This window comes from Myodes glareolus, chromosome 1, assembly GCF_982192425.1.
Source record: "Myodes glareolus chromosome 1, mMyoGla1.1, whole genome shotgun sequence".
NCBI classification, from domain to species: domain Eukaryota; kingdom Metazoa; phylum Chordata; class Mammalia; order Rodentia; family Cricetidae; genus Myodes; species Myodes glareolus.
The window spans coordinates 3,267,191-3,295,156 of record NC_142026.1 but is presented as its reverse complement, the minus strand read 5'-3'; the positions used below and the strand labels follow the sequence as shown (position 1 = coordinate 3,295,156).

Sequence of the window (27,966 nt, the reverse complement as noted above, 5' to 3'; positions counted from 1 at the left end):
TCTCTGTGTAACAGCCTTGGCTATTTGGCTATCCTAGAACTAAATCACTTTATAGACCAGGCTGCCTTCACACTCACAGGGCGTTCTCCTAGACTGTGTTACTTTATAATTGGGTGCTCTATCATGTGGTAAATGAAGTCTTCCCTATATCAGTAGTAAATGTCATGCCATATTTTGCTGAATTAGATCACCTTGAATGAACCCTGTGATCACTAAAGCTCTAGTGTCACAAGGAGGAAGGCCAGATTGCATAACAGGAAGAAAGATAATACAGACCAGGATGTCTGCAGCAAGATAGTGTCTTCTAGACATTACAAGGAAGCTACGCCCACAAAATCTCAAAAATAGGGTCACCTAAACAAGCATGCAAAGCCTTCAGAGCCATCAAGGCAGAAAGAGAACAATACATTTCTAGTCTCTATGGTAATAGTTCTACAGTCGCTATGGTAACAAACAGGTGTTTTTCTCCTTGCCAAACAATTTCCCACAGCTTACACCCACAATCCTGGAGTCCTTTACAGGGATGTATGGAGCTCTTGGTACTTCCGCCCACACACCTCTTTACCCTTCAGAATGTCCACATCCTTACCTCCAGGTTGCAGAAGTACAAACCTTTGTATTCTCAGCAAAGGTGGTAAAACTCCATCATATAGTACTTAAATGGGCTGGAGAGATAGCTCAGTGTTTATGAGTACCAGATGCTCTTCCAAATGACCTAGGTTCAATTACCAGCACCTACATGGCAGTCACAACTGTCTGTAACTCCTATTCCAGGGAATCTGACATTTATATAAGACATACATGCAGAGAAAACACTGCGTAAAATACAAATAAAAGGTGATGCCTATTGTTAGTCTTAGCACTCAGGAGGCAGAGGTGGCCAGAGCTCTGTGGGTTGGATGCCATCTTGGTCTATATAGTTAGTTCCAAGCTAGCCAGGACTACATAGTAAGATCCTATCTCAAAAAAAATATTAAAAAATCCTATAAAACCATGATAAAAACATCAATTTTGTTTCTCAAATACAAATCTCTTAAAATATTGGCTTTAATCTCCACATTCCCACTTTTGAAATTGAGCAAGAAAAATCCCCAGTGATAAGCATTCACAGATAGGGGGAATTGGAGACACTTTAAAGACCAGCTGGGAAGTATTTTTTTTAATAATCTTTATTTCACTTAGGTCCTTGTGGCGAGAACTCTGTGGTTAGAACATCGTAAAAGAGCAATCACATCGTGTGGCCAGAGAGGAAAAAGATGTTATATTAGAAGAAAAATATACAAAAACCATAAATAATATATAAACAGGGTCACCCAATATAAGCTACTAAGTCACTGGGAGTTATTAAAATTCTTTGTTATTTATGGCCCATTTTACAAGCAATCATTCTTTCCTTCTTCCAAATGTGCTCTGTGTGAATGACAGAAAGCCTATGCTCCTCCAGTGCTATTCTGGCTAATTCAGAGGTTTAATAATTTTCCTAATGGAAAAAGTTCAAATTCACACACACACGCACACACACACACACACACACACACACACACACACACACAGGGTTCATGGACTCCCTGGCAGAGGAGATCATATGGCCTGAGATCATATTAGAAATGTGGAACAGCACATATAATTGTTTTCTTTTTCAACACACACTGGTGCTCTTCAATATTGGTTTGCCTCCATTCCAAACTCTTGGCACAGTCCTTTCTTATGTCCTTGAATGGAGTGAAAGCATTTATTGTTGGTGTCTTATCTAAGAAAACAGACAGATAGACTGGTGAAAACATGCAGTTAGAAGATTCAAATTCAAATGAGCTAATCTGGATATTGTAGGAGGAGGGCAATTGTTGGTTCCAGGCTGCTCAGTCCTGAAATAACCACAGAGAAACCATATTAATTAAATCACTGCTTGGTCCATTAGCCTTAGCTTCTTCTTGGCTGACTCTTATATTAATTTAACCCATCTCCATTAATCTGTGTATCACCACATGGCAGTGGCTTACTGGCAAAGTATTGGCCAAGATCCATCCATACCAATGCAAATTATTCATATCTATATCATATCCCCTTTAAATATAAACATTTATAGACAATATTTGAGAATATGGGCATAGTTTTCTCCACACTGCTTCCTGCTGATTTTGGGGCATAGTAATTTTTGGGGGTGTTCATGGCAACCTTTGAGGGATCGTGTTCCATCAAACCACACCAGTCTGGAAGCAATCCACAGGTTCTCATCCTCTGTGGAAACAAGCGAAGAACCTCTTTTCCAAAGCAACATATCCTTAGACCCAAATTTGGAAGTCATAATACCTTTATAATATATATGCTTGTTTAGTTTAGCAACTCATACAATGAAATGTCTCTCTGTACTTAGCACTTTCACAGTCAAAAAATTCAAAGAAGACACAATAACATACATAATCCATAATCCAAACTCTCTGTGTGTATTTCAACTTTACATGGCTTGTTTTTACTCTATTACTTTGTAATATTTATTTTATTATCTTTATTCCTTTGATCTATGACTGTCTGTACTCTGTCTCTTTAAAGACTTTACCCTTTTTTAAAACCATTTACTTCTTTTCCAACTCTCTATTTTTTTTGTCTCTCTTCCAAGCCTATGTACATTTATCCAACATTGTGACCCATTTAGAGGTCTTTTATGTCTGAATCTGTCCTACTGTGTATCTGTAATTCTTTTTTTTTATTTTTTTATTTTTTTTTATTTTTTTCTGTAATTCTTTACTGTCTTTTCTTAAAATGCTAAGTGCTTCTTAAAATCTTAAGCTGCGTCATTGTTAGTGGAAATACAGTTTTTCCTGCTTGTCCTGCCCGGCCCAGCATAGTTTAGCTGTTTGCTGCCTCTGAGAGCCATGCCCATTCTCACAATCCCATTCTCAGGCACACAGCCAGTCTATGCCACCATTAAACAAGATGCAGCAGTCTGCTTACAAACCCTACTCAAATGCTCCTGACCTCCTGCCTGAAAGAGTCAGAGTTTGTGCAGGCAGCACAGCCCGGAAAGCCAGCATTTCAAAACAGCATGGCTTTTTTCCTTTTTGCTATCCCTGAATCAGGAAAATCTCTCTTAAAGGAGCTGCAGCAAACTACCAGTAAACAGCAAGAAGCTGTGTTAAACTCTGTATTTTTCTCAGATTTTTCAGTGGATTTTAGTTTACCACGAGGGTGCCAATTTGTAGGAGGAGAAAGCCATTACTTAATTCTTGGCCGCTTGGCCAATTTACCCTAGCAGAGAAATCCTAGAACTAGTACAATAGCCATAGGTGTGGCTTCCCAATTAGCCTGCTGGACAGCTCTGTGTGCCTTTTCAACAGTGAATATGTGTGACTATAAAGGGCATTGCTAATGGGGGTGGGGTGGGGGGGACAGTTTGGAGATGGTATCGCTGCTAGGCCACAGATGGAATGATTAGGACTTTAATGTTTCATCTCTTCTTATCTGTAAATAACTTTCTTTTCCTGCCACTTATTTTTATTCCACTTTTTTCTTCAGCATGTTTTCCAGATTAGCAACTTATGTTCTATGGTTACATTCAACACATTTTGTGAATCCCATTTTTCTCATAAGCTATTTCCTAGCTCATCATCTAAACTCAACATCATAGTAATTCATACGTATCTCATAAGCTGCTGGTTCACTTTCACTGTGCACTAAAAACTTCCCTACTCTTTTACCTTCCACAGCACAAGGGAACGCCTACTGCATATTTTTATTTGTGCATTTAACAAAATCAAAAGAGCTCTACCAAAAAACTGTGAACCCCCACATGTTCTTCAGGCTCTTAGAGTTTACATACTTTGATTTCTTTTATAAATAGTGATTTAAAGTTAAATTTAAAGTTAAATGTCTTGGGAGCTTGAAACAGGAGGCAACTACTATCTTCTAAAATCTCCAAGATATGAATTCTTTCCTTTCCAATTTTGGGTTATTCAACTGAGTACATACAAAAACTAAACAGTGCTCTAGTTTTTCTTGAAAAATCCACTTTGAGTAAATCAACAATGGAGTAGAAAATGAACCTAGAAATATGACCCACTGAATCAAGACACAGAACTAAAAGACAGTAACGGAATCTGGCTATGCTGTGGTTCTGCGTGACCAGGCTAGTCAAGAAGTCCTTTCTCTGAGATGCTAAAACCAGGATTTCCCCAAGGCTGCTTTGATGTGAGACTAGTCAAGGCATCCGTTGTGATTTATGCATATGTGTGGCTCTATGCATAGGAAAAGCAGGAAAACCTACAGAAAGAAAGAACTTTGTGGCTATCTCACAAAGGACTACCCACAGCCTAGCTTTCTCCAGGATGGCAGAAGGAGCAAATTCATGCTCAGTGTCTGTAGACAGACAATACAAGATAAGAGGTTTACTGTAGAAGCCCACAGTTTTCTATCTGTAAATCAGAGAACTAGAAATGCCAATGATAAACCAGAAAGTCAATGATGTCATTCAGTCTAAGTTCAAAGGCCTAAGAACAGGAGCTCTGATTCGTCCATCTGAGGCGGAAGATGGAAATCCTAGGACTAGAAGGAAAATAAATATATTCTTCCTCTGCCTGTTTGTTTTATTCAGGTGCCTGATGAGTAGGATCATGGCTGCCCATTTCTTCAATCAGTCTACTGATCAAGCGTTACTCTCCTCTAGAAACGCCCTCAGAAACATACCCAGAAACAAGCCAGATCTCTAAACATCCCTTAGTCCACTCAAGTAGATAAAGAAAATGAACCAACACTGGTGAAAATAATAAATAGAGTGTGCTGTCTCGATTTTTGTCAACTTGACACAAGCTAAAGTTATATGAAAGGAAGGAGCCTCAGTTGAGAAAAATGCCTCCATAAAACCCAGCTGAAGGGCATTTTCTTAATTAGTGACTGATGGGAGAGAGCCCAGCCCATTTTGGGTGGTGGTATCTCTCTCTGGGCTGGTGGGCCCTACTCATATCTGAGTAAGCTATGAGGAGCAAATCAGTAAGCAGCACTTTTCCATGGCCTCTGCCTCAGTTCCTGCCTCAGGGTTCCTGCCCTGTTTGAGTTCCTGTCTTGACTTCCTATGGTGGTAAACAGTGCTGTAGAAGTATAAACAAAACAAAACAACAAAAAAACTTTCCTTCCCACATCCCACTTTGCTTTGGCCATGGTGTTTCATCACATTTCACCATGTTTTACCAGGCTCCCAAGATCCCTGAGGCCATTCCTGAGTTTTAGTGATTAAACTGGAAGAGGAGGAAGGAATGGACAGGAGCTACCAGGACTCTTCTGCAGGTTAGGTTTTCTGGTTCTTTCACTTAAGAACCACAGAGAAACCCTGTCTTGAAAAACTGACCGACCAACCAACAAACAAAAAAGAACCACTGACCACACACCCCAGGAGAGACGGAATAATTCTCAATACGCTTGAGGAATTGAGACGTTTCCATTATCTCATATCTGTGTGTGCATGTGTGTCTGTCTGTCTGTAGACCAGTGTAGCATACGCGGTATACATTTGGAATGTTTATGTAAGCAAGCTTGTGAGCTCGTGTGGAGGCCAGAACAGGATGTCAGATGTCTTGCTCCATCATTTTGGCCTTTATTTCCCTGAAACAGGATCACTCACCCAATAGAGAACTAGGCTGGTGGTTAACCGAGCCCCACCAATCCACCTGCCTCCCTCCATCAGAGTACTGGAGTGGCAGATGTGACCCTACACGTGTGGTAGGAATTCAAAAGTGGGTTCTCATACTTGCAGAGCAAGTCATGTTTCCCACAATCTCTTCCCCAACCTCCACTAGTAACTCATACTTCAAAAAGAAAAAAAAGGGTTAGATACACAGTCTGAGAATGCTGGCAGTTAAGGTCAACAGCAGGAGAGGCCAGAGTTCTAATTTACAACGCCAACGTTCTAATTTACAAAATATTGAAAACAAATATTTTCCCTTAAAAAAGAAACTAGCACTTGCCATGTGTTTACTGTACGCCTGGCAATGTTTTAAAGGCCTTTCCTCATTTCATCCTCACCAGAATAGGTAGCTGGTAAGTTGTCATCCCTACAGCTTGGGGAAATTGGAAGAACAAGAGGTTAAGTAACTTCCTAGGAGTTGTTGAGACAACAGGTGTAAAGCCAGGATCCAAAGACGAGCAAGCTAGCATGGGAATCCATGGATTAGTCATGGACAAAAACATTTATTGATCTCTGCAGCATTTGAGACATGACCTTAAATGTCTGTTTTATGACTGGCCCATGGGTAGAGGGTGGGGGCAAGGGTGAGGAGTTGAGCAGGCTCATAATTCCAGCACATGTGGAAGGCAGAGGTAAAAGGATTTGAGTTGGAACCCAGCCTGAGAAACATATTAAACTCCTGTCTCAAAAATCAAAGCAGCATACTTGAGACAGAAAAAGAGAGGGTAAGAGAAAGAGAACCTGTTTTACATGGATCCTCTCATTTAAGACTTATAGTGTCCCCTGTTTCACAGATAAACTAACTGGATATAGTAACTTCAAGTCCCTGGTCCTGGAAATCTAAAACTGGAATAAATGAACACTTTACCATTTCATGCCACAAACCAAATTTCCTGAGGTGCCACTGATGAGCAAACATGAGATAGTTTTTTGCAACATCTACTCTAAGAGGTCTTTCTTTTAGTTGTATATGGCTATTGGGATATATTCAAACAAACAAATGAAAGAGAACTATTGAAGGCCACGGGTCTCCTGCCCTGCTTTGCTATCTATTTCTAACACATCACACTGTGAATTCATTTGTGTTGTTTTTGCATTACTAATGAGGTCTGTGCTCATGGCAAGCAGGGAAGGTGCTCAGCTGCTCCTTAGAAATTCCATCAGCAACTCTCTCCACTTCCTGTAAGGCTCTGAAGCCCACCCCAAATGATGGGTCTTGACTATCTTGGCAACTGGATCCAGTTTTCTTACCACCTGAAACCAAAGGCAATTCTTCTGTTGTTGTTATTGTTTTGTGTTGTGTTTTTCGAGATAGAATTTCTCTATGAAGCCTTGGTTGTCCTTCCTGGAACTTGCTCTGTTGACCAGGCTGGCCTTGAACTCAGAGATCTGCCTGCCTTTGCTTCCCCTTCCAAATTCTGGGATTAAAGGTGTGTGCCATCACTGTCCTGCAAAAGGCAATTCTTAAAGTTCCACGCTTTGTGCATTTTTATTTTCCTATCTTTTTCTTTCTGCAACCAACCTTAGAAGCAGTCACATCTCAGAAGAATCGGTTCCTCTCTAGTTTCCTCAGAAGTGCTGAGTGGATGGTATTTGGGGCTTGGGGTTTGAGGTAGGGAAGTTCGAGGAAAGGAAACAAGGCAGCCTGGGGTTTCTTCTTAAGTCATGTGCACAATTTATATTGGCTCTGAAATGAGAGAAATGGCATGTAAGGAGCTGAGGCGGGCCACCATTGTCCCAAGAATCTAATGTGAGATCACCACAGATGTGTGCACAAGTGACGGCACAGATCTGAAAAGTGAATGGGGATTATGTTTAGGATGGCAAAAGGCTTTCTTGAGGTTCCCCCAAACACGAGCCAGTGAAACATGCCTTCTACTTCCCAAAAGGACTCTGTAGCTTCTCTTTTCTGACTCCATTTCCATGCAGATCTTTGTCCTTATCGCTCAACCCCTTCTCCCAGCTTTGGCAACCGGCAGGACCCAAACACTGGGAACAAAACTGACAAAACCCCCAGCCCCTCAACCTACGAACAGTCCCTTCCTCCCTACGCTTAACAGTCTTGGGAGAGGACTAGCAATCAGCAGGCTGACTTGACATAGCAATTCAATCTGCCATGAGAGTGCAGAAAGAAAGGCAGAGCTCAGATTGTGTGTTTCTACCTCTTTTGCCTGCTCCTTCCCTCCAGGTCTTCTCCGTTCTCTCTCTTTGGTAGCCCGCCTTGCCTGTGCTTCACCTTCTGAGAAAACGCTTCCTCCTATTTTGTAACTCAGTGAACACACAAGCTCGCTGGGAAAAGATGGAGAATTCAAAGAAACATTCAGAGCACACTCAGAACCATGTTAATCTACCTAGTGTTTTACAGGAATCTGAGAAGGCAGCCACTTTCAGATGAGCTGTTTGTATGGAGAGAAGAGCATGAGCCAGTTCCTAGCCACACATGACCCCTTGGCCAGGAGCCCTTGAACTGATCACAAAATGCGTCATAAGGAACAACCCTGGAGGAGATAATTAAAATCTTCGGATCAATGTAACACACTCCAAATGGACATGGTTCAGACACTCCTAGTCAGAGAAGGGTGGGTTAAAAATGCTCTGGATAGAGAGTAGGCTCTGGGCTAGTAGAGTTAACTGGAAGGTCATCTTCTAAATGGGGAGGACATTATTATAGAGGAGAAAAATAAATGACAGAGAAGTAATGGTGAGAGGCCTCATATCTCAAGCTGGTTCTTTCTTCCTTTTGTTCATGTTTGCCTTCCTTTAACATTTGCTCTGATTCCTTGGTTTCGCTCATTCCTCTCTCTTCCCTCAGATCTGTTGGTGTTGAGTCTTCACAGCAGTAAGTCACATCAGTCTCCATAGTTACAAGCCTCAATCCAGCCATGCGCTTCAGAGACACAGTAAAAATGCAGACACTCGAGGCTGCAGAAGCATCAGATTTCATGAATCTCTGAGGTTATTTAGGCTTAGCTTTTAGCCCAGGCAGCTGATTTTTCATTACTGTCTCTTTGTCTCTAAACTATAGAGTACCTGATTTCTCCTGAAAAAGTATCATTGACAGAGTTCATAGGTGAAGGGCTTGGGGTGGGTTGTCTCCTTCCCTTGTTAGAGAGCACTTTCTGCTTTGTTTGTCTTGAGATGGGTTTTTCTTTGTAACCAAAATTGCCCTCAAACTGTGATCCTCCTGCCTCAGATTCCCCAGTGATGAAATTATAAATATAAGCCACCCACACTTGGCTTCTTACTGCTTTTTATTTGTTTTGTTTTTTGTTTGGGGGTTGTGTGTTTTGTGTTTGTTTACATTGGATTTACTGTATTCTGCTTTAAGGACACCCGTTGGTCCCACGTTCACCTTCACAGAGTAAAGGTGTCTTCTGTAATTAAACAAGAGACCTGCATTCTCCTCCCAGCATCCCCTTTGAACCTCCTTGCTATTTTGAACAAAGTGAAGTTAGTGTCTTTGAGAACAATGAGAGAACATGGTGAGAACAATGTCTTCCTGGTTCCCTTCCAGTCAAAATAAGAAATAAACAGTAAGACTGAAAGGGTCCTTGAAAGCTGTAAGGTTCTGTGTAAAGTTTTCCTTTATTCCCATACAAATCTTCCAAATATCTGAAGACATCTAGTTGGACTTTTGGTCTATGCAATCATGGTAGTTCTGGATGTTTTGGAAAAAAAAAACTATCTGGGACAACTGTCCTCAACAGGATCTTTCCAACTCATCATTTCCCTTTTCTCAAAATGACACACAGAGATGGTACAGCTAGCAGAGGAGAAGGATGTGCCCTGTGGTCGTCTCTCTCCACGACACACACCCAGTCCTGACTCTAGGCTGCTTATGGATCACTTCTATCTTTTTTTTTCTGCCTTGAATTGCACCAGGGCATTTAATGGCCTTTTCTATACAGTAAGTTATGGTCAACTAATGATTTGTTTTTTGAAAAAAATAATAGACATTTTTTAAGAACAAATTTTGGCTCATGGTGAACTTGAATGGTGGAGACAGAGATTTCCCATACACTCCCTGCCCCTATCACTTTTTTTTTGTGTGGGGGGAGGAAAGATTTTATTTGGCTTACACTTCCACATTGCTGTTCGTCACTGAAGGAAGTCAGGACCAGAACTCAAACGGGGCAGGAACTTGAGGCAGGAGTTGATGCAGAGACCATGCATGGGTACTGCCTACTGGCTTGCTCTTCACAGCCTACTCAACTTGCTTTTTTTTCCTTATTTATTTATTTATTTATAAGAATTTCCACTTCCTCCCCTCCTCCCAATACCCTCCCGCTCCCCCCAACTCCCTCTCCTCCTCCCTCTCCAATCCCAAGAGCAGTCAGGGTTTCCTGCCCTGTGGGAAGTCCAAGTTCCTCCCCTCTCCCTCCAGGTCCAGGAAGGTGAGCAACCAAACAGACCAGGATCCCAAAAAGCCAGTACATGCAGATGAAACAAGACCCAGAGCCATTGTCAATGGCTTCTCAGTCAGCCCCCATGTCAGCCACATTCAGAGAATCCGGTTTGATCACATGCTCGTTCAGTCCCAGTCCAGCTGGCCTTGGTGAGCTCTCATTCGATCAGTCCCCTTGTATCAGTGTGTAAACGCACCCTTCGCGGTCCTGACTTCCTTTTTCATGTTCTCCTTCCTTCTGCTCTTCATTTGGACCTTGGGGGCTCAGTCCAGTGCTCCAATGTGGGTCTCTGTCTCTATCTCCATCCTTCGCCAAATGCAGGTTCTGTGGTGACATGCAAAATATTCATCAGTATGGTTATGGGCCAAGGCCAGTTCAGGCACCCTCTCCTCTGCTGCCCAGGGAACAATCTGGGGACCTCTCCTTGGGTCTGGGAACCCCTCCAGAATCAAGTCTCTTGCAAACTCTAAAATGGCTCCCTGCTCCCATAACCATTCTTCCTCCCTCCCCCCTCCCATTCCCCCAAGCCATCCCCAATCCTCCCTCTCTCCCCTCTCCCTAACCATCTCCCCTTACTTCCACTCCCCCATCACCCTGTGCACCCAAGTTTGCCTGGCAATCTTGCCTACTTCTAATATCCAGGAGGATAACTATATGATTTTCTTCAGGTTCACCTTCTTATTTAGCTTCTCTAGGATCATGAATTATAGACTCAAAGACCTTTAACTATGGCTACAATCCACTTATGAGTGAGTACATACCATTTTACTCTTTTTTGGGTCTGGGTTACCTCACTCAGTAAAGCATTTTCTATTTCCATCCATTTGCATGCAAAATTCAAGATGTCATTTTTTTTACAGCTGAGTAAAACTCTAATGTGTATATGTTCCACACCTTTTTTAACCATTCTTCTATTGAGGGGCACCTAGGCTGTTTCCAGGTTCTGGCTATTACAAATAGTGCTGCTATGAACATAGTTGAACAAATACTTATGTAGTATGATAAGGCATCTCTTGGGTATATTCCCAAGAGTGGAATTGCTGGGTCCTGAGGGAGGTTGACTCCCAGTTTCCTGAGAAACCGCCACACTGATTTCCACAGCGGCTGTACAAGATTGCATTCCCACCAACAATGGATGAGTGTTCCCCTCACTCCACATCCTCTCCAGCATAGGCTATCATTGGTGTTTTTGACTTTAGCTATTCTGACAGGTGTAAGATGGTATCTCAAAGTGGTTTTGATTTGCATTTCCCTGATCGCTAAGGAGCTAAGGAGGTTGAGCATGACCTTAAGTGTCTTTTGGCCATTCGAAATTCATCTGTTGTGAATTCTCTGTTCAGTTCAGTACCCCATTTTTTAATTGGGTTAATTAGAGTTTTAGTGTCTAGTTTCTTGAGTTCTTTGTATATTTTGGAGATCAGACCTTTGTCTGATGAGGGGTTGGTGAAGATCTTCTCCCAGTCAGAAGGTAGCCTTTTTGTCTTACTGACAGTGTCCTTTGCTTTACAGAAGCTTCTCAGTTTCAGTAGGTCCCATTTATTCATTGATTCTCTTATTGTCTGTGCTACTGGGGTTCTACTTAGGAAGTGGTCTCCTGTGCCTATATCTTGTAGACTGCTTCCCACTTTCTCTTCTATCAGGTTCAAAGTGGTCGAATTAATGTTGATGTCTTTAATCCATTTGGACTTGATTTTTGTGCATGGTGATAGATATGGATCTACTTTCATTCTTCTACAGGTTGACATCCAGTTATGCCAGCACCATTTGTTAAAGATGCTTTCCTTCTTCCACTGTATACCTTTAGCTCCCTTGTCAAAAATTAGGTGCTCATAGGTTTGTGGGTTAATATCCAGGTCTTCTATTCAATTCCATAGGTTGACTTCTCTGTTCTTATGCCAATATCAAGCTGTTTTCAATACTGTAGCTCTGTAATAGAGTTTGAAATCAGGAATGGTAATGCCTCCAGAAGTACTTTTATTGTATAAGATTGTTTTGGCTATCCTGGGTTTTTTGTTTTGCCATATAAACTTGATTATTGTTCTCTCAAGGTCTGTGAAGAAGTTTGATGGGATTTTGATGGGGATTGCATTGAATCTATAGATTGCTTTTGGTAGAATTGCCATTTTTACTATGTTGATTCTCCCAATCCAAGAGCAGGGGAGTTCTTTCCATTTTCTGGTATCCTCTTCAATTTCTTTCTTCAAAGATTTAAAGTTCTTGTCAAATAGGTCTTTCACTTCCTTGGTTTGAGTTACCCCAAGATAGTTAATGCTATTTGTGACTATCGTGAAAGGTGATGTTTCTTTTTGTTATATTTCTCTTCCATTTCTTTACTCATTTCTTCCATCTTTTTGTTATATTTATCTTCTATTTCTTTAAGTGAGTTATTCATACCCTGTTTAAGAGACTCTATAGCTTTCATAATGACACTGCTTTCTACTTCTTCCAGAATAGGGTGCTCAAGTCCTTCTGTAGTAAGATCGCTGAGATCTGGTGTTTTCATGTTGTTTTTCAGATTATTGGAGGAATTCTTGCCTTGGTGCCTGCCCATCTCTTCCTTCAGATGCTCTCCAATGGCTCTTCCCTCTGCTGGGTCTTCTGCTACAGGATTAGTGCCCCTTGCTATCCAGGAATCACTTTGCCTGCAGTCCTATCTTGCTGCAGGCAGGCTATTAAAACAAAGGAACTCCCTCCTGCCCATTTGCACTCACCGCCCCGTCCCGGTGGCGCCCACACAGGCTGGGTTGAAGGATTTTATGCCCCAAAAAAGGGAGAGAGGAAGGGAAGGGGTTCCTGGTTGAAAGCGGGGATGGGGTAGGAGGAGAGAGGGTTTAGCTGGGGGAAGCTGCCCCTTCAGAATACCCAGGGAGATAAGGATGGCGGGAAAATTGTGTGTTCCCTTACCGGGCTTTTGTGGCAGGTCAGGAGAACACTTACCCCTCCATTGTATCTTCTGCTACAGGATCAGTGCCACTTGCTGGTCAGAAATCTCCCTGCCTACAGTCTTACCTTGCTGCAGGCAGGCTATTAAAACAAAGCTCACATTTCTAATACTTGTTTTTTCTAACATGAATTGCTATCAAAGAGGATCCAGCTTTTCCTGAGTTCATTCCATGTTAGGGTGTACATCCACAAACAGTTTTACATTTATGCCAAATGAATTCATCTCTGCTGAATTTCATCTTTTTGCTATCAGCTCGCTGTCAAGGAAAAGGGGACTGTCACATTAGCCTTCAGTTGACCTTCTGGCCATGATGTGTCACAGCTTGACTTCTGCAAAATTTCAAAATGTTCAGTAAACAAAACTAATTAGAGGAGGATCTGTGCTCTGGAGAAGGAAATCTCCCTAACCAAGGTCTCATAACTATCATTCCTGTGGTGAGAAAATCTTGTTTGAAAGAGATTAAGATGATTGATCTATCAAAGTATTTTAGCATTTAATTGAGCATTTCTAGAGAACTACAAACATAACTGTGTTCCCAGAAATTGAAACATGTTTCTTTGTTTTGAACATTTTACATTATACATTTATATCATACATTTGATTTTTCACATGGATTTTTAAAATTAAAATATTTGCTCAATAAAACACCACCTACAGATTCATGTTCTCCATCATGTAAAGCAAGAGTGATGAGCCCCCACCAAAGGAACAGACAATCATTATTGATGAAGAAAAAAAATCAAAAAGGCTTTTTTTTTCTGCCTCTTCTTAGATACCAGGTCAATGGGACATGGTACCCCAGTTACAATACCCAAGGGTGAATCTGGAGTCCTTTGCATGCAATTGGCAAACCTGGTACAGAAACTTAAGAGCGTGGAAGAGACAGAGACAAAAGAGAGAATTTACTGGTTATGTGTAGTTAGGACATCCAGAGACTGGTGAAGTGGCTCGGCAACTGTGTTAGTCAGGATTCTCTGATAAAACAGAGCTGGTAGGATATGCACACGCGCGCACACGCACACACACACTCATTTATTAGATTGACTTATATCATGTGTGTAGTACAACAGAGGTTGCTGCATGATGGAAAGGCCAAGAAGTTGATCAGTCCTTGAGGGTGCAAGTCTCCTGCTGTACCAGACTGGCACTCGAGTCCTGAAGGATTCCTGGAGAACCACTGCTCTTTAGTCTGTGTTGGGACCCTGAAGAAGTTGACTTTACTATCAGTCACAGAAATGGGGTAGATCACTTGCCAGCAAGAGTGAGGGCAAGCAGACAGAAATCAAAGTTTTCTTCTCCCTTGTACATTAATAGTCCAGATTTAGCATGGGTCTTCCTGCTTCAAACAATCCAATTACAAAAATCCCTCACAACTGTGCCCTGAAGCTTGAGTTTTAGATGATTCCAGATGCAGTCAAATTGACAAACAAAATTAGCCAACACACAAAGTGAGGCCCCTGCCACCAAGTTTGATGGCTGAGTTGCATCCCTGGGACCCACATGAATTTCTCACATTGCCCTCTAGCCTTCACTCACATTCTGCAGGACATACATATACACATGCAAAATAAATAAGCAAACAAACATTTTTTTTTTTGCAGTTGACTTTAGCAGTTCCATTTCTAGGCTAGAAGATTGTAGCAACAAAATAACTTCATTTTACTTCATATTTCATTTTCCCCCATTATACTTAAAACTTTCTCTTTCCAATATCATTTTTTTCAGCCCCAAACCATAGTTTGATCAAACTGAAAAACTTCCCCCGTGCTTTCCTTTTGATAGCAGTGCTGTTTCAAGGTGTTGTTTAGTCTTTAATCTTCTTTAGTATGTCCAACCCTCACTCCTTCATGCCTTTACCACCTACAATCTAGGTAAGCACTCCTGGGTCTTAGTAACCTGCAATAAGGAAGAACACAGATTTTGTTCCAGTCGCACCCAAATCAGTCTGCTGCTCATTGTTCCTCCTTAGTTGAGAGGCAGAGGAGAAAGAAGAATCAAAGAAGCACAAAGAGGATGAGCCTGGTGGGGTCCGCCACTTGGATACTGTGGGATACTGAGGCAGCAGAATTGTTACAAGTTCAAGACTAGGTGGTTTATATGTGGAATACTGTGGCAGTAGGATTGCTACAAGTTCAAGGCTTGCCTGATGGTGAGTCCATGTCTCAAAATTTAAAAGAGAAGAAGCAAAAAGGTCTTCATTGTTTCAAATTCATATGTCAGATGAGTCTCTTTTATAGGAAATCTATGGTTTTCCTTTAGAAAAAGTCAAAACCACAGCTAGAGGGATGACTCAGCTGTCAAGAGCCCTGGCTGCTCTTCCAGAGGGCCCAGCGGGCAGCTGCTATTTGTAACTCTAGTCCTAGGGGATTGAACATTGTCTTCTGGCCTCCAAGGGCACTGGAACGCACATGGAGTTTAAAAGATACCCCCATACACATTGTTTTAATTATTATAAGAAATGCACTCAACCCTTCAAAGAATCTACAGCAATTTTCTTTTCTTTAAGGTAGATATCAGTCTCCTGTGGACCACTGATTCTCTGTTTAGATAATAAATTCCTCATATAGATAACATTCTCATGCAATATTCTTTACAGGATACTTTCACTATTCACCAATCCACATGCACTAATTTTATTGCTGTGATAAAATACTGGATGAAAGTCAATTAAAAAAGGAAGAGTTTATTTTACCTCACAGTCTGAGGACACACTTCATGATGTTGGGGATAGCATGGTGGCAGAAGCATGAAGCAGCTGGTGACACGGCATTCACCGCCAGGAAAGAAATGTCCCCCATAGGCTCAGACATTTCAATACATAGTTCTCAGATGGTAGTGCTATTTGGGGAGGTCTAGGAGATACAACTTTTAAGAAAAAGTTCACACCTTTGATCCCTGCCCTTGGGATGCAGAGGCAGGTGGATCTCTTTGAGTTCAAGGCCAGCCTGGCCTACATAGCGAGTTCCAGGAAAGGTTCCACAGCTACACCTGTCTTGAAAAAGGTTAATGTGAATAAGGAATCACCTGTGTACACTAGTAGATCCTTACTAAAGATGTGGCTGAACAAAACGTGTCCTCCAATAACTATAACAATGATTGTAATTGCCAATGGTGGAAATAATTGCTGCAAGATGAACAAAATAAAAAAAAATGACTCTCTGTGTGAGATTAAGTTACCAGGGCTCCATGTAATACATTCAATATTGTATTTAGATGTCTTTTACATTTACTACAACATTTTTACTAGTTATTTGAGAAGTCCATGTATTTTTTAATTTTTATTTTATGTGTTACTATTGTTGCATGCATATAAGTATATGGACATGTGTCTGTCATGGCACACTGTAGAGTTCAGAATACAACTTCCAGGACTGAGTTCTGCCTTTCTACCTTTCTGAGATAGTGTCTCATTTGATGTTCCTGCTGGACTGTGCGCACCAGAGTAGCTGGGCCATGCACATATCGAGGCATATCAGTTCTGTTCTGAGTGGGAGCTAGAGTTCAGAGGCTGAGTTCTTACCTATCATGCCCAAGGCTGTGGGTTCAAACCCAGAAGAATCCCAATGACACTGTCATACTTCTATCCATGATTACTCATGATCAATGAAGGAGAATAAGGACCGGAGATGGAGGTTTAGTGGTAGACAGTAAGAGTAAAGTGTATACAAGGTCCTGTGTTTGATCCCCACCACCACAATAAAGAGGAGCGGGGAAAGGAGGAGGAAAATAAAGGAAATGAAGGAAGAAAACATTATGATTTAGCAGACACCAGTGACTGGCTCTAGACAATCATCAGAAACAGGTGACCTACACGTGTGAATAGACACACACACACACACACACACACACACACACACACACACACACACAAGCACTATGTAAGCCCCAAATCCAAATCCTCCCAGAGCTTATGTTTCAAAACATATACTCTTATAATCTCACCCCCCCCATACTTTTTTGTTACTAGTTAAATCGTAGCTAACACAGTAGGAGGAAGAAAATGGTTTTCCCTTCTTGAACTGTTACAGCAATATGTATGCAAAATAAGCAATTAATTAATACTTAATAAAATTGGTGTTTTTAAAGGGCATGTCACAATTTAAGTTTGTAGAAGTGGTTGCAGGATTTTTCTTCTTCTTTTTGGCCCAAATTCTAACACTCACCACACTCCTATTAACCAACAAACAACAAAGGTGCCATTGATGTCCAGTTCAGTTTGTCTCTCCCTGAAAAAAGATGCTTTCCAACTTCTTTCCAACTTACAGTCATTCCAGAACTTTACTGAACTGGCCCAAAAGCTGGCTCAACCAGAATTTGCCACTTCACTATATCTAGAATGACTAACCATGTTCTTTTAAAAAACATGTCCAGTTCCCTGGTCCTCTTAGTCCAGGACCACCACTGACTTCAGCCTGACTTTAGGATTGTTTGGCCTCCGTTGGCCTCCACTCTTGTTCCAAAAGAGCACTTGGAGTGTGTGGGGGGAGGGGCTGGGGGGAGGTAGGCGAAAGAAACATTGTACATGTTTAGGAAGGAAGTCCCTCCTTTGTCAGATAAAGAATGGCGTGTCTTCAGAGGTTAGGAACTGAGCTGCTAGCGCTGGGCCGGCAGTCCCTCCACTGCTGTTTTCAGACAATTCTCTGCATCCTTCCTTGGTGCCGTTCTTTCCTAATCTGTGACCTAACAATAACCGTTCTGCTCCTCTCATGGAGCTGCAGTAAACACTGCAATGACGTGGGCAAATGTGCATTAAAACCCTTGCAAATGTCAGATGCTATTTAAAGTGAGAATTATTTCAATCAAGAAAATAAATGCATACCATAAAGCAAGGATGAGAACACAATTCATAAATGAGAAACACTCTGCAAATGACTTGCAGCACTTATAATTAAGTTTTCCATTATGTCTAAGTACCAAATAGATCTGAAGGGGGAATAAGATTGTCTTCTGTGCATAGGGCCAAAAGAAATCAGCATGTGCCTAATGGAAATTACACAACTACATGGGACCTAATGAAAATTAGCTTGTGTCACTAAAAGCAGGGCATTTTACTATGCTCCCTTTTCCTTCCACTACTGATTCCTTTCATGACAACCTCGTCAGCGAGGAAGCTTTGAAGTTATTGCCATAATGGAGATGACAGTGTTTTCTTATTCAAAAAGAAAGTGAGGAGCCAGGCTCAATGAAAGTGAGTCCAAGGAAAGAGACATTATTTGGAATGATATTTAAATCTTATTTCAGTTTTAGAAGGTTCTCAGGAGCAACACTAGGAATAGGAGAAACAAAGGGGGCAACCTATAGGTTCCTAAAACAGTCAACCTGAAAACCATGCAGAAAAACTGGAATCAAAAACACAGAACACAGTAAGATGACTTTACTGCATCGAGTTAGCAATATGCATAACTGGTATGGGCAAGGCCAATTATATAAAATATATATATTAGTGAGTTCCAGGACAGCCAGAGATACACAGAGAAACCCTATCTCAAAAAACCAAAAAAAAAAAAACCAGAGGATAAATTAGGAAATAATTTTCTTTGTCATCAAGTTTTTACATTAGTATACAAAGCCCTGGGTTCTGCCATGACTTTGTCATACACAAGTGTCATTATACTTTGTTCTAATTCATCCCGGTTCCCTTTCTTCCTCTTCCCAGTGGGTCTCAAGCTTCTTAACACTGCAACGCTTTAATACAGTTCCTCATGTTGTAATGACTCCCAACCATAAAATGATTTCATTACTGCTTCATAACTGTAATTTTGCTACTGCTAGGAATAGCAATGTGAATATCTGATATTCAGGATACCTGATATATGACCCCCAATGGGGTGGCTACCACAGGTTGACAACCACCGCTCTGGTAATCTTCCATTCTGTTTTCTTATTACATTCTATCCATTACCCTCTCCACTTCCCACCTCCCCCAAGATCTCTTTCATTCTCATGATTCCCTTTCCAGTTTCATCACACATACACATGCACACACGTATACACATGCATGCACATATATCTATATAGAATTTCAAGCCTAGGATCTGCATAGAAGAGAAAGCAGGCAGTATTTGTCACCTGAATGTGACTTATTTCACTTAACACAATGATTTCCAGTTCTACACATATTCCTAAAACATACAATTTTATTTTCCTGTGTGATTGCATAAAATTTAATTGTGTGTATAACATGTCTATTATCTGTCTGTTGACAGACATCTTTACTGACTTACTGGCCATTGTGAATAGTGCATCAATAAACTGATATGTGCAAGTAAGTATCTCCGGAATATGTTGACTTAGAGTCCTTCAGGTGTATACCCAGGTATTGCTAGAATTACTGAGAAATTTTTTCTTAACCTGAGCATCAAGTGAAGACTCTCCCCTCCCCCACTGTGCAGCAGACTTTGTTTAGTAACTCCCTCCTAAGAGCAGCTGTTTATTGCAGCTACCTCCTGATACACACACACCCAGAAATTCACTCCATTAGCAGAACAGGAATGTCTGACTCAGCTCTTCTTGCTTGCTTCCTCCTTCTGTCAGTAAGGAAAAGTAAATGCTGGTAGAACAAGTGATCATCTAGATAAGACCAAAAACTAAACACTGTCCCCTGAGGAGAGTGGGCAATTAGAAGAGATGAGAGAGGTAGGTAGGGCATAGTGTAAAATACATAGGAGAGTAAAAGTAGCAGGTAACAGAGCAGGTGGAAGAATACAGCAGTACAGAATCCTAGGGTGACTATTATATAGAAACCCAGACAGCAAGAAAATCTGATGACTGTCAGGCTGGAGCCTGGACCCCTGGTGGGCAATGGAGTGCAAGGACAGCTTGACAACATCTAAGCAAGACGCCTACGTCTACTCCAAAAGAAGTAAGACTTGGCCAGAAATGAAGGCAGAGACTAAGGACAGGAAAGTAGGACAGGGGACCAGGTGTTGGACAAAGACGCAGGTGGAAGTGTGGGTCAAGGGGTCAGGTAAAGGGCTCACTACTGGAAATGCAGAGCTAAATTAGGATGGGCTGGCCTGCACTAAAGACAGTCGATCTCTGGCTGGACTTATTTCCTTTATATCTTCTTAAATTGAAAAATGTTCCGAAATCTGGATGCAGAAGTTTAATCTTACTGATTGGACTCTATGTGCCTATAATTCCTTGTGATGTCCTTATTATGCTATTCACTTATTCATTAACTTAACCAGTATATAATACATAGCACTTAGTATGTTCTAGGCATTTTGCATATCCCTAAATATCGGTGCCTACAATAACCCTATGAGGTTAGCACAATGACAATCACAGTTTTACAAATAAGTACAGTAGGCACAGAGCAGTTAAATGACTTGTCCAAGGTCATACAGCTGGTAAGATAAGCAAGAACACAAATTCGAACATTCAGATTCAAAGTCTCTATTTGTAAACAGGATCCCATACCATGTTTCTGTCTTTGTCATGCTCCATCTGTGTTTCTGTTCCTGCTACCAATGATTTCAGTCATCTCCAAATCCACAGTGCCTAGTGCAATGCCTAGCATGTAGGGAACCTTAATATAATAAATGCCTAACAAATGAATGAATGTGTGCCTGCAATAATGAATGCACAAACAACTAGAGCTACAGGGTTCATGACAGAAGCAGCAACAAGAGAATTCTGAATTTGGGTAGTATGAGCTGCTTGACAGAACAGCAGAAGGCATTCAGTACCCAAGGCAAGACACATCAGTGTGGTGGCTGGAGTTAGAACAGTTTCCATAGGCTCGTACATTTAAGTGCTTAGAGAGTGGCACCATCTGAAAGGATAAGGAGGTGTGGCCTTGTTGGAGTAGGTGTGGCCTTGTTAGGGTAGGTGTGACCTTGTGGGCATGGTCTTATTGGGATAGGTGTGGCCTTTGGGAGAAAGCATCTCACTGGGGGTGGACTTTAAGGTTTTAGACGTCAAAGTTAAGCCCAGAGACTGTTGTTTTCCCTACTGCCTATGGATCCAGTTGTAGAATTCTCAACTCCTCCAGCAACATGTCTACCCATGTGCTGCCATGCTCCCCACCATGGAATAAACCTCTGAACCTGTAATCATATCTAAAGTAAATGTTTTCTTTTATAAGAGTAGTCATGGTCATGATGTCTCTTCACAGCATTAAAAGACTAAGACAGTCTGGTGGAAATGCAAAAGGAGGTGCTAGGATATGGCACATAGCAGGAGATGTGGGTGAGTAACTTTAAAAAGTAGCTGATGTCATAGGAGACCAAGACACAGGAAATGTTTGTACAGTGAATTGTCTGCTGTTTATTAATACCCTACCCTCACCTCCCCATTTTTTCCATGTTCTTTTATGTCCTGCCTCTAACCTGAGAAAATATATAGACTTAGTCAATCACAATTTGCACATGGAAAATGATTCTTACCTAGACAATTGCCAACCATCCTATATTGACACACAACCATCTCTGGATAAGAGTCAGTTATAATGAGCACAGCTTGTATTCAGAACATCCAAAAGACAGTGTGGTAGTAAGCAAAGAACTGATCCCTTTAATGACATTCAGCCAGAAAGCTCACTTCTGGGAAAAGCTTTCATAAATGTTTGAGTACTTAATGATTCCTTTGTTGCTCTTGTGCACACATGCAGATAAACCTGAGAGTGAGGATGGACAGATGGTGTAACCACAAGTTTCTCACCTCCTAACCAGAAGCTTAGCAAGTAGGTGGCAGCACTTGTAATTTCAAGAGAAGGAGAAAAATGTCTAATATATATTGAATACATACTTCAAGGCAGTGAATTGAATTCCAAGGGCCTTCTATTTCACAGAAGCAGAGGACATAATGAGTTTGGAAAATTTGTCCAAGGTCACTTGCCAAATAATTAATAGAGGCTGTGTTCAATGCCAAGCCAGTTTATCTCCAGGGCCTCTGCTTGGAACCACAATACTAACTGGATTGTCAGTTCTTGAGTATACAAATACTAGAATAACCAAAATACAAAACTGACTTCCAAAGTCATACCAGTTCATTCCAGACACTCATCCAAAACCCATGCACTGTCTGCATGCTCCAGACTGGGTAAAATCACCCAGAATGTTTGTCTTCTCCTTGCAATAGAGATGAAGAAAACTAAAACTCTCAAAGGGATTCCACTAGGGTCTCCTGATAAAGCTTTCTCTGATCAGAGATGTGTGAAAATAGAATCCAAGTTATAGTCCAACCAAGGTGACAATGATAGTGGTTGGTACAGACTGTAATTATTGTCAAACTGTAATTATTGTCAAGTCATTACTGTGCCTGATACTTCAGCACACTTTCTTCAGATTAAACATGTCATAATTAGAGAATGTCTTAACAGGACCACTGTGCTATTGGCATCCAGTTTCTACTTTGGCAAGAACCCAGACAAAGAAGGCACTCTCTGGCTCATAAGGGCCAAGCCCATCCAAAGCAAACAGTTCCCATCACTATTTACAGCAGAACAAACTTTTTCCTTTAAACAGGGCAGATGTGGAAAATCACTCGCCAGACATTGCTTGTTGTTTTAGCTTCTGAAACTTGGAGAGGAGCCCCACCAGCCAAGAGATCTAGTGCTCCTCCAATGGGAACTGCATAGGTTGGTAAACACATCAAGCATCATATAAATGCCTATGGAGCAGCAGCTGTGTCTCTAAAAGCACATCAGTGTCTTCACTACTTAACCCAAACAGCCCATCTTGACCCAACTTGAAAGTTCTCTCCTCTCTTCTGGCACCACTCAGAAGAATTACACAATATGTCTGTGTTCCTCTGGACTGGCATTAGCAAGACCAGAGAAAGACCTTAGCTGCTGCCCTGTCATTAGCTTTCACTGCTTTATTATTGTAGGAGGCCATGTGTTAGTTTGTTCCCAGCTGCTCAGTCCTGAAATAACCACACAGAAACTGTATTAATTAAATCACTGCTTGGCCCATTATCTCTAGCTTCTTATTGGCTAACTTTTACAACTTAATTTAACCCATTTCTATTAATCTGTGTATTGCCACATGGATGTGGCTTACCACGTAAAGTTCCGTCCAGCGTCTGTCTCTGGCAGGGCTACATGGCTTCTCCCTAACTCCGTCTTCTTTCTCCGAGCATTCAGTTTAGTTTTCTCCACCTAGCTCTACTCTACCCTCTCACAAGCCAAGGCAGATTTCTTTATTAACCAGTGATATTCACAGCATACGGAGGGAAATCCCACATCACCTCCACTTTTCTATTTAAATAAAAAGGAAAGTTTTAACTTTAACAAAGTAAAATTACATATAACAAAAAAGACACAGCTGCTGCTCCATAGGCACTTACATGATGCTTGATGTGTTTACCAAGAATCATAGTTACAATATTTATATCTACTTTACTTTTTACCATCATTAAGGAAAACTATGATTATAACTATCTATTCTTCAACTCCATTAAAGACTCCAGAAGGATGTAATATTACCTAAGTAAGCAGAAAGTACATTGTAAGCAACTTTCAAAACTCTAGAATTGACAGAGACATCTCACTACCTGGACAGTCACCCAAAGTTCTTCTGTATGTTGCAGGTACCCATATTCAGCCTACTGGTCTACAGTATCTGGCAGAATTTCCCACAAAGCAGGAAATTTTAAAGGCAGTTATGCCTATATTGGCAGTTTGTCTTCTGTGTCCTGCAGAATGTTTGGTAGACTTTTTCCTGTAGCAGGAACCAAAAAAAAAAAAAACAAAAAAAACTATCTCACCTTTATGCAAGTTCAGTAGTCATTTTTCTGTGGGTCCTGTATGTCTAGTTCATATAGCAAGCAGTCCAGGCAAGAACAGTTTCTTACCTAAATGGCTAACCAATGCCATAAGGAGCCTCTTTAGTGCCCATCATCCTCTTGAAGTAGCTTGGTGCTGCCAGAAGCAGATGTGTCTCACTGTCATGAGAAGTACTAAGTTCTTAAAACATTTTGAATGCCATATTCTGTAGGTCTTTGAAAGGGTTTGAAGAATACCCATCTATCTGAAATATATCTCTATACATGTAAAAAACCTAACATGACTACAAGCTTGAAGTTTATAGATGATTCTCTATTAACCTATATTTCTTAATTATATATTACATTTTTAAATGAGTTGCACAAACACAATACCTTAATCAAAAACAAAATATACATATAACAAAACTGATCTTAAATTTGTATCAATAAACCAAGATCTATACCAATGCAAAAATCTATAGCATATCCCTCTTTAAATGTAAACAAACATTTAAAAACAATATTTGGCAATATGGGCGTAGTTCTCTCCAAACTGCTTCCTGCTTTTTATTGGTTGAAGTAAATTTTAGGGATGTTCATGGTGATCTTTCAGGGGATCTTGGTCTATCAAACCACATTAGTCTGAAATTAATCCATAAGTTCTCATCTTCTGTGGAAACAAAAGAAGAACCTTTTTTCCAAAGCCACAAATCCTTAGCCCCAAAATTTGAAGACAAGCTATTATTAAAATAATCTATGCTGATTCAGCTTAGCAGCCCATACAATGAAATGTCTCTCTGTACTTAACTCCTTCACAGTCAAAAAATTTAAAGAAAACACAATAATATACATAATCCAGACTTTCTGTATATATTCCATCTTTACATGGCTTATTTTTGTTACTCTATTACTTTTTCTACAAGTTTAATATTTATTTTATTATCTTTACTCCTTTAATCTAAGACTGTCTATATTCTTTTATATTACATTTACTGTCTCTTTACTCTTTTTCTTCTCTCTCCCAAACCTCCGTACATTTTTTTAAACACACTGTGTCTCATTTAGAGGTGTTTTATGTCTGAATCTGTCCTTATTACATATCTGTAATATTTTCTGACCAGGAAAGTTTCTTAAAATGCTAAGCACTTCTTAAAAACCTAAGCAGCGGCATTGCTAGGGCAAATATGACCCTGCCTGCTTGCTCTGCCCAGTCTGACATGGCAGAAGTTCATTCACTGGTCTGAGACTGCCAGGTGGGAGCTGATTTCACCACCTCAGCTCTGGTAACCACTTGGCCCATGCTGCCTCCAAGTAGCTTGCAGCACACTGCCCACAAACCCCATTTAAATACTCAGCCTCCTGAAAGAACCAGAGTTCATGCTGGCAGTACAGCCCAGAAAGCTGCTGTTTCAAAATTGCACAGCTTTTTTTCTGCTACCACTGAATAAGGAAAACCTCTCTTAAAGGAGCTACAGCATGCTGCCTGCACGCAGCACCCACCTGGAAAAAGAAATGTGGTTAAACTTTGTTTGCTAGTGTCTAGAATTCCTTTCCAAGTCCTCTCAGGCTTTATGTGAATTTAGCTAGCACACATTGGAGCACCAATTTGTAGTCAGGGGCTGCTTATCTGTTCCTGGCTGCTCGGTCCCAAAATAATCACATAAAAACAATATTATCTGCAATACTGTTTAGTCAATAGCTTAAGCATATTTCTAGCTAGCTTTTTATCCTAAACTAACCCATCTCGTTTAATCTATATATTGCCACATGGGTGTGGCTTACCAGGTAACATTCTGTCTGACATCTGCCTCTGGTGAAGCTATGTGGCTTCTCCCTGACTCTGCCTTCTTACGCCTATCATTCAGTTTAGTTTTCCCCACCTCGCTCTACTCTACTCTATCACAGGCCAGGGCAGATTTCCTTATTAACCAATGGTATTCATAGTATACAGAGGGAAATCCCACATCACTTTATCATTGTAGATTCCTAATTAAAAATAAGGATTATCACATTATTACTAAAATTTTTTAGAGAACCAAAAATGCATGCTAAGTTTTTATTTAAAAAAAAAAAAAAAACAGGGGCAGAGAGATGGCTCAGAGGTTAAGAACACTACCTGCTCTTGCAGAGAATCTGGGTTCAGTTCCCAGCATCTACATGATAGCTCATAACAATGTGTAACTCCAGTTCTCGGGGATCAACACCCTTTTCTGGCCTCTGCGAGCATCCATGCATACATGAATCATATTCACACAAACACATTTTTTAAAAAAAAAAAGTAAAGAAAACTGATTTTTATAGACTCACCTCTGAAACTCAGTGAGTCATGATAAGGCATCTGGATGATGTGTCCATTAGTTGAAAGCTGTATGAAAACTGGAGAAGCTAAGCATAAGAGAAAGGACATACATGCTTAGTTGGTGTTCCAAAGATCTTAACTGTTCTCCACATCCTCCATTTTTAGTTCTCAGGTACCGGGCATCTTTGATTGAAGCCAAACAGAACATTAACTGCTTTAAACTCTGAAATGACAAGGCCGACTAAAATATCAGTGTTGAGTGTACTGGGAATAGCAGTGCTTATTTATATGGAAGTTGTTCTAGAAATGGAAATGGTGTGCAAAGAAAAAAGTGCTCACTTTTGATTGTCTCCATGCCTAGACAATCAAAAGGGAGAGGTGGGCCTCAAGGTGCAACAGCAAGCTCTAAGAGCCTGCTTCTATTTAAAACCCAGTCAAGTATGCGAATGCCTTACAGGGGTTAATTTGCAGCACTCTGAGACTCTGGAGCACGCAGATGATCATGGGCACACCATGAAAAGCCCCTCTGACAGCAACTGCTTCTCTTTGACCTGAAGTTGAAGGCAGGGAGTAGAGGTCAGCTCTGTTGTCAGGCTGGCTAATGTGCTACGCATGCCTCCAGAAAGCTCTGTTCCCACAGATCAACTTTTATATTCCTAATCCCAGGAGTCCATGTGCTATGCATAAAATTGCATTGTCTACCCTATCAGTACAGGAAGTGAACAGTACCAACAACAGGCACCTGTGTAGTAATGAGGAGTGGCAAGCCGCTTCCCGCCCCCAGCTCCCAGCTGCCTGGCTAGCTTATGCCCCGAAATAACAAAACGTAAGTTGTAGTCTTTTAAACACTGCCTGGCCCATTAGTTCTAGCTTCTTATTGGCTAACTCTCACATCTTGATTCAACTCATTTCTAATAATCTGTATCGCCACTTGACTGTGGCTTACCGGCATGAGTTTAACCAATTTTAATTTTAAAAAGGAATGTTAGTTTTGAAAGTAAGGATGATAGAATAATTTTATAACCAATACAAGATTATTTTAAAAATAGATTTTAATAGCATATGTTGTAAGTCTCAATACATTAACCATTATTATTTGGCAGGGTTTTATTTTGTCTTATTAAAATACATAATGCCACCTGGATTCATTTTCAATGCTCTTGAATTAAGAATGTCTACCCTATCAAAGCAGTGCCGTGAACTTTTGTTTGAGGCAGGTGTGTTTGCCTTCTGTTTATTTATGAGTCCCACCTCCTCCCAGAGAGGACTTGAAGTTTTCAACCTCCAAGACGTGGCGAAAACCAGTATTTCTTGTTCCTTACTGTTTGTGGAATCTTACAAGTACTGATTCATAGCGACCTGAGACCTGTGCAGACTAGCTTCAATAACCCTGAGCAGTCCTTAGTGGTGATCACTTACTTCGTCAGCCAAGAGTAGAGCCAGTCTCACTTTTGAATCCTGTAGAGGCTGCATCTTTTTAATCAATGCAAGGGCAGACAATCATTTCTGCCACTACTCCTAAACGTACCAGGCAAAAAATATACCCAGCTTCAGAACAAACGTCTCAAAGGCATTATGTCCTTGGCTCTAATTGTCAACTGTCAACACAACCAACATTATCTCGCTTCTGCCAGCTCACAGACATGCCTGGGTTCTGTCATCACTTTCTTCCCAAGACAACTTTCTAAATGTAGGCTTCCCATTCACATTCTCCACTGCTTATTAGATGTGGGGGTTTTCCAGGAAATCCCTGCTAAAGGACTGGATGGATAATTAGTGTTATGATAACCCAGAGATACAATGTTCTTTGGGCTATGAACCTGTTACCCCTCACCTAACTCCAAACAATTCTTATGCAAGAACTCTCAGAGAAAAAAAAAAAAACTTCTGGTTCTACAGAAACTTCGGTTTGTGATTCAAGGAGCAATTT

General features: G+C 40.8%; 1 long non-coding RNA gene across 1 annotated transcript in view; it reads right to left on the bottom strand.

Moving 5' to 3' along the window:
* Positions 1-27,576, bottom strand: part of LOC146896206 (uncharacterized) — a 92,476-nt gene extending 64,900 nt beyond the window's left edge. The window contains exons 1-2 of the long non-coding RNA XR_015000385.2: positions 27,456-27,576; positions 26,045-26,122 (exon numbers count right to left, since the gene is read on the bottom strand). This is a non-coding gene — a long non-coding RNA (uncharacterized LOC146896206). The remainder of the gene's footprint in view (positions 1-26,044; positions 26,123-27,455) is intronic.
* Between the last annotated feature and the right edge of the window lie 390 nt (positions 27,577-27,966).